Below are 13,302 nucleotides of genomic sequence, written 5' to 3'. Positions count from 1 at the left end.
CACCTACAAGCAGCGACATTCTTCATCCCACAATGAGTAAATCACAAGAAAAAAGGACCGACAATACGTCGAGAAAGAAAAACAAAACAAACGAACGAAGAGCGAAACATGACTCACAACTCACAACCACCTGACCTTACCCTCCTCTCTCTTCTACCACCCCCCAACCTCCACCACTGACGAGGAGTGCGAGGTCAACACGACGACAGCTAATACCAAGCCCATATTCACAACTCATCTTACTCATCTTCACTCAAGTTACTCATTGCTACTCATTCACTCACCACAGCTACCAGTGTGGAAAGTCAACGTCACCATGTGTTTGCTGAGACGACGCCACGTCAGTCAACTCACCACCTGCACCATCACTAACACTATTCCCACCACGGTAAAAATAAGTGAGTTACATAGTTACTTCATTTATACTATACATAGTGATAGACAACACATTTTGCACAAACGTATAAAACATGCTGTATAGTTACAACTTACATTCATATACCAAATTCAATTATCTTCATAATTCAATCATTAAATACTTATACCAATAATAAATATTCTACACTGTATATATTCATTCATTTACTATAGTATTTATTTACTACCAACGAGTGTTACCATTTATACCTACATAAAATACGTGTTTCATACATACAGCTATACATTATTACATCTACAAAGTAATAAAGATAATATACCATCACAGTTATTCAGTGAGCGATTAAAAGAACTGTATTAAACATTTATTAATTAAAGCTACCTAGTGGAAACAGATAAATTAAGTTACAAGGAAAACCAGGAAAAGAAAAAAAAATGGCCAACACAAATGTCGTTAGCAAGAATGAACATCTTCCACACAATCGTGAAGACAAAGATTTCCACACAGTGCTGACACATATATTGCCCACGATAGGTACAAGTGAACAACAAGTCAGTGTATATAGTTAATCCTGTATACAGTGTACATATATTTTTTATATAAAATAACAAAATATGTTCATTTCCTTTTGGCCCCTAGGTTTGACATTGACCTAACCTCTAGACTATATATGTACGTTATTATGTATTAAGATATTTTAGAGTCCTGACATGTGGATCAGGTGTTTGCCGTGAGACAGGTGTGTGAAAAGTATTTAGCGAAAGGTAAGGATGTATTTTGGGAGTTCATGGATTTAGAGAAAGCGTATGATAGAATTGATAGGGAGGCTTTGTGGACTGTTTCAAGATTGTATGGACTTGATGGTAGGTTATGTAAAGGAGTGAAAAGTTTTTATGCAATAGTAGAGCATGTGTAAGAGTGGGAAATACTGTGAGTGATTGGTTTCCCATGAGAGTGGGGCTGCAGCAGGGATGTGTGATGTCGCCTTGGTTGTTTAATATTTATATGGATGGTGTTGTAAGGGAGGTGAATGCAACAGTGCTAGGTGGAGGTCTGAGTCTGGTGAATGTTGATGGTAGAGTGTGGAATCTGAATCACCTGCTGTTTGCAGATGATACTGCACTGGTGGCTGACCCAGAGGAGAGATTGAGACAGTTGGTAGAGGAGTTTAGAAGGGTGTGTGAAAGGAGGAAGTTGAAAGTAAATGAGAATAAGAGTAAAGTGATGAAGTGTACGAGGTTTGTAGATGGTAGGAGGATGAATATAGTTTTGGATGGTAAGTTGTTTGAGGAGGTACAGTGTTTTGAGTATTTAGGTTCACATGCTACTGTGGATGGAGGAATAGATGCAGAAGTGAAGTTTAGAATGAATGAAGTAGGAAAGGGGCTTGGAGGAATGAAAAAGTGTTTAGATGTCATTCTCTTAGAATGGATGTAAAGAGAAGGCTGTATGAGGGTGTTGTGGTAGCAACTGCATTATATGGGGCTGAAACATGGAATATGGGTGTAGCAGAGAGGAAAAGTTTGAATGTAACGGAGATGAGGTGTCTGAGGAGTATGTGTGGAGTGACGCGTATGGATCGAGTGAGAAATGAAGTGCGAAGGAGAACTGGAGTTGTCCGGGAGATGGCTGATCGAGCTGAGCAGGGGGTGTTGCGATGGTTTGGGCATATGGAGAGAATGGATAATGAGCGATTGGCGAAAAAGATAACTAGATCTGATGTGAGAGGTGTCAGGGTGAGAAGAAGAACACGAATAGGATGGATGGACAGTGTGAAGAGAGCATTGGCTGCGAAAGGGTTGTCTGTTGAGCAAGGAAGAGTGGCTGTGTGTGATAGAAATGAATGGAGAGAAATTGTGAATGAATAAATGATGATGCTGCCCTGAGGGGATATTCTCCCGCATTTGTCTGATCAAGTGATCAGGTCAGGTGCGGGTAAGGGGATGGTTCTATTATGATGTGGCAAGGGTAAACCAGCTCTGCTGTTGGGCCCTGCTGCGGATGTCACCGATTGCACTGCGCAGTTGACCCTCGTGCGATGTCTCGAGTACCTCCCTTTCCGTAGGGGAAACAGCCTAGGTATATGGTATAGTTCTGGAGTAAGACAAGGACGTGTCTTTGTCCCCTCATTTTTTAACCTAAGCATGGACTGGGTCCTGGGTAGGGCTGTGAGTTCGATCCACCGTGGAGTATTAATAGGCAGTTTTAAGATTACTGATATTTATATACAATAGGTGATGATGCAGCTACCTCTATCGGGTCACGATGTATCATGGAATCATTGCCACGCCGTAGTTTGAAGAGCGCGTCCATAAATATGGCATCAGGTGGGCCCTGGAACCTCACTGCAGTCAGCTGAGCGCGTTTTATGAAGCATCAGTCACACATTTGGCTCTGTCAAGATAAATTTACAATGTGGCATTATTCGATTCATTGCCCCCACACCCGCGGAGCACCACCTCCACTCCCGCCAAGTCTCTCCTGCCAATGTGCCCAAGAAAGGGGTTTAGTGATAGCGCCATAGGGTGTGAATTGTACATACTAGTCTCTCCTCTGTCGAACCATAAGTCGTCATCGACAGGCGAAATGTATCACGTGGAGAATATGGCGTCACCCTGACTCCCCTCCTCTCGTACGATGCTTTGCCATCCTCCTTACCTTTCTCTAGCACGATGCCTTTCCTGGGAGAAAGTGATGTTCTTTTCCTTGGTTTTCGTTCCCTTAGTGTAAACAGTGTACGACGGTGACGTTTGTAACTAGTTTACGACAGTGAGGGTAGTTAATAATGTGTGCAAGTGACGTGCGGAAAGAGAGCAACGACGGATAACTCAGAGAAAGTAACGTGGTACAATAGTGTGTGCGACTGTGAATTGTATATGTGTTACGACACTGTGTATATAGTATTTGTGAAATGACTCAAGTGAAAACACTGGATCATAGGGTTAAACAACAACCACCAAAAAGTCCAGGGAAGTAGAGCCACGGAAGATAATAGGTTCATGTTGAGATTTGGTGTGCCTCCATGGAGAGAAAATAGGTCAATAGAGAAAAACAAGTTCATGAAGAAAAGTTCTTGGCGGGAAAACAGGTTCATGGGGTCATAGATCATTGGAGGGGCAATATGTTTGTGAAGGGAAAAACAGGTCCATGGGGGATATAGCTTCAAGGGAGAAAATAGGTCCAGAGGGGAAAACTACGTTCATGGTGGAAATTAGGTTCATTGAGGAAAACAGGTTCATGTGGGAAATACGTCCTTGGGTGAAATAGATCCATAATTTTTAACATTATCCAGCTCAATCCTGCACCATCTTTGAACATACTTGGGGTTTCATTCTCTCGGGATTTATCTTGGAAAGATCATATTACCTTTCTTGTATAAAATGCCCCCAAGAGATTTAGGGTGCTAAACCTACTCTGTTCATTCTACTCCCTGCACCGTTGTTGACTTCATACAGGGGTTTTATTCGCCTCTGTGTAGAGTACAACTCTCATGTGTGGGGAGGCTGCTCACATTTAGAGCTCTTCTCAACAAATTGAGGTCAAAGGTTTTCGTCTCATCAACTCTCCTCATCTTACTGCCTTTCTTCAACCTCTGTCTCTCGGCTGCAGTATTGCAATTTGATCTCCTTTCTATTGCTACTACAGACAATAATAACAGTCTAAGTTAAACATAAATGTAAACTCATGTGACGAAGTGATAAAGAAAAGGAAATGAACAAAGAACATGATTCAAAGGGAGAAAAAACGGGCGCAAAACATAACTATAAGGATCGTAAGTAGAACTAAAACTAGAGGTAAGACTTAGCTTCGAGTCCCTACGAAACGTCAGTATATATCTATCTCCTCATCTCTTTGCCTGTCTATCTGTTTATCTATATAGCTGTGTCTGTCTATCAGTCTATCTATCTGCCAGTCTGTCTAATTTTACGTTGCTTGATAATACATCCTGTGAGGGAGGGGGTCTTGACAACAGGACTCCAATTGTTCATGTCCCTGTTCAGAAAAAAAAAAAAAAAAAATCTACCCAGACATACATCCCTTTCATGCACACCACTCCTCCTTCTTTTGGCTTGGTCTTCCTCTCTTTCTCCTCCAAGCCAACCTACTCTAGTACACGTTGCTGGTCAACCTTTCACTCTTCAGTCAGTAAAACAAATACTCAGACCCCTCCGATATTAGTAAAGATATTTCGCCATGTCTGGTAATCCTGAGCAACTAAAAATTCAGGCTTATACCTGAGTGACTCGCATGATATAATATTATTAGTTACTAATATACAGCAAAGCATTTTAAAAAGTTGTTATTGTTGTTGTTGTTGTTGTTGTTGTTGTGTGTGTGTGTGTGTGTGTGTGTGTGTGTGTGTGTGTGTGTGTCTACACAGACTTAGTGAATATATTTAAGGTCAGAGAAGATTCAAACCTGTTTTAAAACAATATTTCAAATGTCATGGTCACAAGGATAGGTCAAAATCTGACCTAGTGAGATCAATTTAAGCTGTTAGTATCCAATTTATATCAGTTGAAGCAGTTTGTATCCAATCTATTCCAAACTTGGTGGAAGGCTTGATAGTAAGAGAAGAACAAAGGGGATCAATTTTGAGAACTAGTGGTCAAAAGTCAAGGTCATAGGGTGAGGTGAAATTTCCCCGCGCGCGTGCGTGCGCGCGTGTGTGTGTGTGTGTGTGTGTGTGTGTGTGTGTGTGTGTGTGTGTGTGTGTGTGTGTGTGTGTGTGTGTGTGAGTGTTAGTATAATAAGTTTAAACCTTTCATCTGATTGGGCCAAACTTGGTGGAAGAATTGCAGGTCAACAAAGGTCTGATTTATGATTTTGTAAGAATAGGTCCAAGGTCAGATTCACATGGGAAAGTCAACTTAGAGTTTTTATCAGATTTTGAGCACTCTTTGCAAAAGGGTTCGGCATAAAAGGAAAATAAAGGAACAAATTTCTAGAAAACAATTAAACATTAAGGTAACAGAAAAAGGTCAAAAGACAAGGTCATGTGGCAAGGTCAACTGAACCGTTTCGATCCGACTCAGACTAAATTTTATAGGAGGTTTCAGGGTAGAGCAAGGATGAAGGGATTCGAGTTCTGAGAGCATCTGATCGACGGAGATCACATGGCAAAGTCAAATATTGTGCCTTTAAGCCAATATTGTGGGCGTGTAGGTATTGCATTTTCTGAGTGTTCCTTGTTTTTATTGTTTCAGTCACCCCAGACAATACATTCCGAAGCATCTCTTCTCCTCTTGCTTTCTGTTTCGCTTAGCTCAGAGCCGTGATATTCAGTTCCATTCATTACACACATTACCTGTCTCACACTTCTTCCTATAATCATTGCACCGTCGCACACTAGTCTTCCCCAAAAGGCTCCCTTTCAAGTTATCCCTGGAATGAGACGATGTACAGTATATATATATATATATATATATATATATATATAATCATCATCAGCCGTTTGAGTATCCACTGCAGGACCGGCCTATCCCGACCGAAGTCGGGACTATACAGCCAATGTATCTCTACTAAGTGGCTTAGGCTGTCTGGCAAAGATTGTATGTAGGGTGAGAAGTGCTTGTAAGTGTAATTGTAGTGTTGGTGTGGCTTTGGATGTGTGTGTAGTCTGTGAACCAAGTGTAATCGGCCCACGCAAGCCGACTGGGTGCATGCATACTTAATAGTAAGCGACACTGGTTCAACCACATCACCCCTTGTGTCCGCCAATGCAGTACGTGGCCGGGTGAAAACTCCCAAAGTTTATTACCCTGGCGGGGCACGAACCCTGGTTCACCCGTATACGAAACGCACACTCTACCACTGTACCACAGAGGTTCTATATATATATATATTTATATATATATATATATATATATATATATATACTGTATACAAAAACACACACACACACATATATATATATATATATATATATATATATATATATATATATATATATATATATATATATATATATATATATATATATATATTGATATATATATATATATATATATATATATATATATATATATATATATATATATAGAGAGAGAGAGAGAGAGAGAGAGAGAGAGAGAGAGAGAGAGAGAGAGAAAGCGTTTGATAGAATTGATAGGGAGGCTTTGTGGACTGTTTTAAGATTGTATGGACTTGATGGTAGGTTACTAAAAGGGGTGAAAAGTTTTTATGTAAATAGTAGAGCATGTGTAAGAGTGGGAAATGCTGTGAGTGATTGGTTTCCCGTGAGAGTGGGGCTGCGACAGGGATGTGTGATGTCACCTTGGTTGTTTAATATTTACATGGATGGTGTTGTAAGGGAGGTGAATGCAAGAGTTTTAGGTGGTCTGAGTCTGGTAAATGTTGATGGTGGAGATTGGAATCTGAAGCAGCTGCTGTTTGCAGATGATACTGCACTGGTGACTGATTCAGAGGAGAGATTGAGACAGTTGGTAGAGGAGTTTGGAAGGGTGTGTGAAAGGAGGAATTTGAAAGTAAATGAGAATAAGAGTAAAGTGATGAAGTGTACGAGGTTGATAGATGGTAGGGGGATGAATATAGTTTTGAATGGTGAGTTGCTTGAGGAGGTAGATTGTTTTAAATATCTAGGGTCACATGTTGCTGTGGATGGAAGAATAGATGCAGAAGTGAAGTTTAGAATAAATGAAGTAGGAAAGGTGCTGGGAGGAATGAAAAAAGTGTTTAAATGTCGTTCGCTTAGAATGGATGTAAAGAGAAGGCTGTATGAGGGTGTTGTGGTACCAACTGCATTATATGGGGCTGAAACATGGAATATGGGTGTAGCAGAGAGGAAAAGTTTGAATGTAATGGAGATGAGGTGTCTGAGGAGTATGTGTGGAGTGACGCGTATGGATCGGGTGCGAAATAATGAAGTGCAAAGGAGAACTGGAGTTGTTCAGGAGATGGCTGGTAGAGTTGAGCAGAGGGTGTTGCGATGGTTTGGGCATATGGAGAGAATGGATAATGAGCGATTGGTGAAAAAGATAACTAGATCTGATGTGAGAGGTGTAAGGCTGAGAGGAAGACCACGAATAGGATGGATGGATAGTGTGAAGAGAGCGCTGGATGCGAGAGGGATGTCTGTCGAGCAAGGAAGAGTGGCTGTGCGTGACAGAAATAAATGGAGAGAAATTGTGAATAAATAAGTGATGACGCAGCCCTGAGGGGATATTCTCCCGCATTTGGTCTGATCAGCTAGTCAGGTCAGGTGCGGGTGAGGGGATGGGTATGTTATGATGTGGCAGGGGTAAACCAGCTCTGCTGTCGGGCCCTGCTGCGGATGTCACTGATTGCATTGCGCAGTTGACCCTTGTGCGGTGTGGTGCGGTGAGGATCTGTCCGTTCTCCCCTTTGGGGCTAAGATGTGAATGAATGTGTTTAAATGGATGAGTAAATGGAGAGTGTGTCGTCCTGTCTCGGCTACCTCCCTTTCCTTGGGGGAAGCAGCCTAGGTATATATATATATATATATATATATATATATATATATATATATATATATATTCTATCAATATTCAATCTGCAGGGTTGCCACTCAAAAACATGAGGAGAGAGGTGATAAAACGGAGGTCACACTTCCTATAGGGAATGACCTCAAGATTACGCCTATAGAAGTCAGAGCTTTCTATATGCATTAGTAATACTTCTACAGCTCCAAACATGAAAAGTACGAAAAAATCATTTTTTGGATGTTGCTAGGCAATGAGTAGCTGCTTAGCAACCGAAACCTTGCGGACACAACTAGGTTATAGGCGGTCATTGTGTCCAAGTTTGGTTGGAAATGGTTAACTCTGAAGGGTAGAAGTGCCTGCCACAATTAAACAAGAAAGAAAGAAAGAAAATGTGATTAACAATAAGGGGAGCATGGAGCTGGCCAAAAGAAAGAAAGAAAGAAAGAAAATACGACTAACAATAAAGGCAGCATGCATGAGCTGGCCAAAGTCAGGATTCAGAGCGAAAACTAGCTAAGTTAATGTTTTGCCTTCATCTCTACAACTCATCTTGACAGACTTGTAGTTTGTATAGATACTGACTTAACATACAAATACATTTACTTGCACTGTAAATCAATATTTATCCAAAACAGAAATCTGTCAAGGCGTGTTGGCAATATAAAGAGTGAATATTCACAAGCTGTAGCACTTTTACTGTAGGCTATGTTCTGAATCCCTTTTTTTTTTTTCTTTTTTTAATTAATAGTTAAATTTAGCACAATTTTTAAAACCAGACCAGATAATTATGTGTGTATTAATCTATATTATGAAAAAAAAAAAATCTTATTAAACGTGCGGCTTTGGTGCCAATTCGGTAAATGACCGCTGATTCGGTATTTTGTCACACTGCCCACCCAATGAGGCGTTAACACAATCACCTGCATGTGTGTGTGTGTGTGTGTGTGTGTGTGTGTGTGTGTGTGTGTGTGTGTGTTTGGCTGTTACTAAAATATCTCAAAATGAAGTGGGCAAATTGTATCCAAACTCTGTGGGCAGTATCTCGGGATATATAGCTTGTTTGTCAATAATTTTGACGACGCTGTGATGATATGCCTCTGATTTTGCAAGACAAAAATACCTTCTGACGTTATCTATTAGCTTGCCATTATTTGCCATTTTCTGTCATTCCCTCAATGAAGAGAATGGCTATCTTCAAAGCCCTGTTATACTCAATAACCCTCACCAACACAGTACTCCTGACTTCAGGCTTGTGAATGCTAGCGCGGTATGTGACTTAGTAGGAGTAAACAGCAAAATCCTAAGACTTTTTTTTTCTTTCGATTTTGGCGAAGTTGCGATAATATGTCTCCAGTTGCCAGAGGATTAATGCTATTTTTTTCTTTTTTGTGACGACGCGCAATGTGCATTCATGGGCGAATGCTTTGGCTTTTATTTTAAACAATGTCTCACCCCATGTCACCCCCGCTCTTTCATATCACTAATTTATAACACTACACCCTACAAACACCTTACTGACTTATCTTACATAACAAGCACCTGACAGCATCAGCTTAACAACACCCATATAAGGCACACCTTTTACAATAATTGAATTAGTAAAGCCTTTGATACCATCCCTTGACACCAACAAATTACCAAGATAATGCAACACAAACATGGAAAATAAATAAGTTATAACACCAAACATATGATTTGCTAACTGTTTTTTTTATTAGACAAGCAAATATTACATTCCAGGGCAAGTCATTACGAACACGAGATTTCTCCAATGAAGTTCCAAAAGGCTCTATTCTCTCACCCACACTTTTCAGCTTATACATGAATGGCATTCTCCACACCCCTGCTTCCCACAAACATTACCTCATATGCAGATGACATCATCATAACAACCACGCCCCACAGTCAAAACACAGAATAGATGCTGCAGCAGGACTACCTCAACACGGTACAGACTTGGGTTGAGAACAATCGGCTGATGAGCTCCCCAGCCAATTCTATCACTACACTTATCACCAACAGTAAACGTGAACACAGGTACTCCTTTGACAATACACTGAAGAACTTACGTGTGCCTCACATCCCCTCCACCAAGATCCTTAGAGTGATATATGGCACCAGTGACACCGTCATGAATAATGTACAGTACATAAAGAAACAATGCACGCTCAAACTCAGTGCAGTTAAGGCAACCACAGGACCAGATTATGACCAACAAAAAGAAACACTCTTCTCATTTTACAAATAATACATTACATCAGTGATCTCGTTTACCTCACTGGTATGGAATCTCATCCTATCCATTACTCACTACAGTACCTTGCAAAGCTTCCAGAACAATGCCCTACGCATCACCAGTGGCTGCACCAAAGGCACCTCCACAGCTCACTTACAGTCTGAAACTAAAGCCCTCCCTGTCATTTTAGAAGCACACAATTCTATGCAACAGCCACTGTCCGTACAGAACACTCCTGTCATGACATGACAGAGACATACAACACACAGGTACATAAGAGAATCACCACCCAAACATTGTCAAGCACTCTTCAACAGTATGCCTCCTCCAGACATTCCAACACTACCAATGAAGAAAAACTTACATAATTACTTCACATATAGGCAAATACAACACCTTGTTAATGCAATATATTACTAACCCCCTGCTGACATTCACTCACTGAAGGTATTTTTATGGGGATACGATCTAGTTCATGTAGCTAGGCTTAGATCAGGACATCACCCATCCCTTCTCAGCTACTAGTTTAGATTTGGGTTGGGTGGAATCACAGATAGCACGTGCCCTGCTAGTAGAATAGGCCCACACATCAACACACACAATGGGTGCATTGCACAGAACATGCCACCTTTGGGACAACCCCATAAGTGCATTTGCTTACCTGCCGTTGATATTTGCGCTCAGTCAGACGGTCAGAAAGTGAGAAACAACAACAAAAACAACTCTAACCAGGCCAGAATTCGCACTGCTCCTCCCTGAGGTCACTGAAGTACTCTAGCCAGACTCTGACTGACAATGTAGTCGACCACCTTGCCCACGTTAAACAGGAGCACAATGGTGTGGGACGAGAGCAAGGAAGGATCCTTCCCAGGATTGTGAGATGGGAGGAGGAGAAATTCTTTCCAGGTCACTGAAAGCCAACGGTAATTAAACAGATGGAGAATGATGCTGAGAGAGGAAGGGGAAAGGCATGCAAGGAATTTATATGGGACCAGGTCCAAGCCACCACCCTTGCCTTTCTGGAAAAAAAGGTAATGCATGGTGGAGCTTAGAAAAGAACTGGGTGGATGATCCCTCTGGTGGAGGTGAAAAGATGCCCTCCTAGACGACAAGTTAGAGTTGATCGCAATAGCAAGGGAGACAGGGATGCCCAGCTGCAACTGGAAGTAAAAAGCGTGGAAGTCTGCCTTATCATAAAGGGTGACATGGGCAAGTCGTCCTTCGCCAACTGACACAAGGGAGGGGTGCAGCATTCACCCACAGAGCAGACGAACCTGCATGTCTGAGGTGTGGAAGTGGAGAAGGACAGGAAGGAGCGATAGCCTGACCAGACTGAACACCGTGCTGACACAATTGTCCACTTTTTTCTGAGTTTACCAATGCCTATGGTGTCCTTGAGTTCAGGGCAGGGGTTGTATTGGCAAATGTTACAGGTGTGGCACCCAGACAGCACAGGTGCATCATCAGACTACCATGGAATGGTAGGGTAGACCACACTGCATTTTAAGGGGAGCCTGAATATGAACAGACCAGCCTCCACAAGGGCGGAGGGAAAAAGACAGCTACTTAGTCATCCACAGGCATTCCTGACTGGAAGGAAAATGCAAAAGGCTGACCAATGGCTTAAGACCAGCCACCAATGGGGGTATGAGGCTTGGGAAACTTGAGGGGCGAGACAGGCAAGGCATGGCAATGAAGACAGGTCACTAACACGTCTAGGTCGAGTCGATGGAACCGCGTCTTGGAGGAGAGAATCACCTAGATAGAGGTCGAGGGTGGAGGGACGACCAGTGTGAGGCTGAAAGAAGATCTGCAAGTCAAAAAGGATCAAAACGATGAAACAGTCACTCTCAAGAAGGAAGATGAAGATTTACCTACCTGGCCGATTCATGGACTTAATCAGAAACATCCAGATCTAAGCAGGATGACGGGCATTGAGGTCCACCATAAGAAAGAATGGGGGCTGCATCTGGTCGTGTTGGTAAAGCAACTTCTCATGCGTCACATCTTGACAAGGGTTGTAACCTACTGCCACTGTAATCCAGCCTTCAAAAAAGAAAAGGTTGACTATAAAATAATCCATGACTCCCCAGGGATGGGCGGCAAAGCAGACCCAAGACCAATCGACATCAACCTGGATGTAGAACAGAAAGGCAAAGGTTAGGGGAAAGCCAGGTCTCACAAAGACCAATATACCCAAGAAAAAGGCCTGTCGAGGCTAGTTTGAACTTGTTGGTCTTGTACAGAATGGAGTGGGCATTCCAAAGCATGAGCCAGTCGAGAGTTGAAGAAACCATTATTGTTGAGAGAGGAGATAGAGCAAGCGTAGAAGGATACTAGCGCCAGTACCAAGGAATGTCAACCCCTCTGACACAGAGACAATGCATCGACCAAAAGAAAAAAAGAAAAAAAAAAAAAAACAGTCAGACACATGAGCTAAGGGAGGCCTAGCAGACATCAGTGATAGGGCAGGGCAAGGAGATGGTATAAGCGCGTGAGAGATGGAGCAGTGCTCTTCGCCAAAGGCAGATACCAAGGAGGGGGGAGGGGTGCATGAGGTGTCAGAACCAGCCAGAAAGATAGAAGAAAGGTCGCCTACAGGCACGTACTGTGGGTTAGAGGCCAAATCAGAGGCCAGACCTGTACAGCAACGGACCTGAGAATGATGCGTTTAGGCAAGGGGTGGATAGTCACTTAACAAGGGAAGGACAGGTGGTGGACACTTGATCACATAGTCAGTGGCATCTTCTGTATCTACTAGATCGTGAAGGGCAGAGGGAGCGTTAGAAGTGACAGTAGTAGGCCCTTCTGCACAGGGTGGCTAGGTCTAGGGGAAAGCCAGACAGTGCCACTGTCATGGTATGGTGGAGAGGGGCCGTGTGGGACATGGGGCTGACGTTTACATCCTGTACGGAGGCAGGGTTGTCCCCTACAACCGTGTGTATGGCAGGAGCCTTGTGGTAGAAGGGGCAAGAACATGAGGTGATAGTGTGGGCACTGCTACTCAAGAAGGAGTAAAAGTCCTCAGCATATTCAGTGCCAGTGGTTGAGTGGAATGGATGGAACCACTTGCATCAGGATCATCAAACCCTGTTCTTGCAGGAAAGGGCACCGTGCCCAAACTGGCAGCAAGTGATGCATTAAAGAACGGGGAAAACATAGACATCTACTGATTGCTTACATTGGCCCATGAGAACCCTCTCTGGCAGGGGGTCCTCAAA

This window comes from Coenobita brevimanus, chromosome 61 (genome assembly GCF_032717465.1).
Source record: "Coenobita brevimanus isolate Jiangsu-jjx chromosome 61, ASM3271746v2, whole genome shotgun sequence".
Taxonomy (NCBI): Eukaryota; Metazoa; Arthropoda; class Malacostraca; order Decapoda; family Coenobitidae; genus Coenobita; species Coenobita brevimanus.
The sequence above is the reverse complement of the archived record's forward strand: the minus strand, read 5'-3'. Positions refer to the sequence as shown.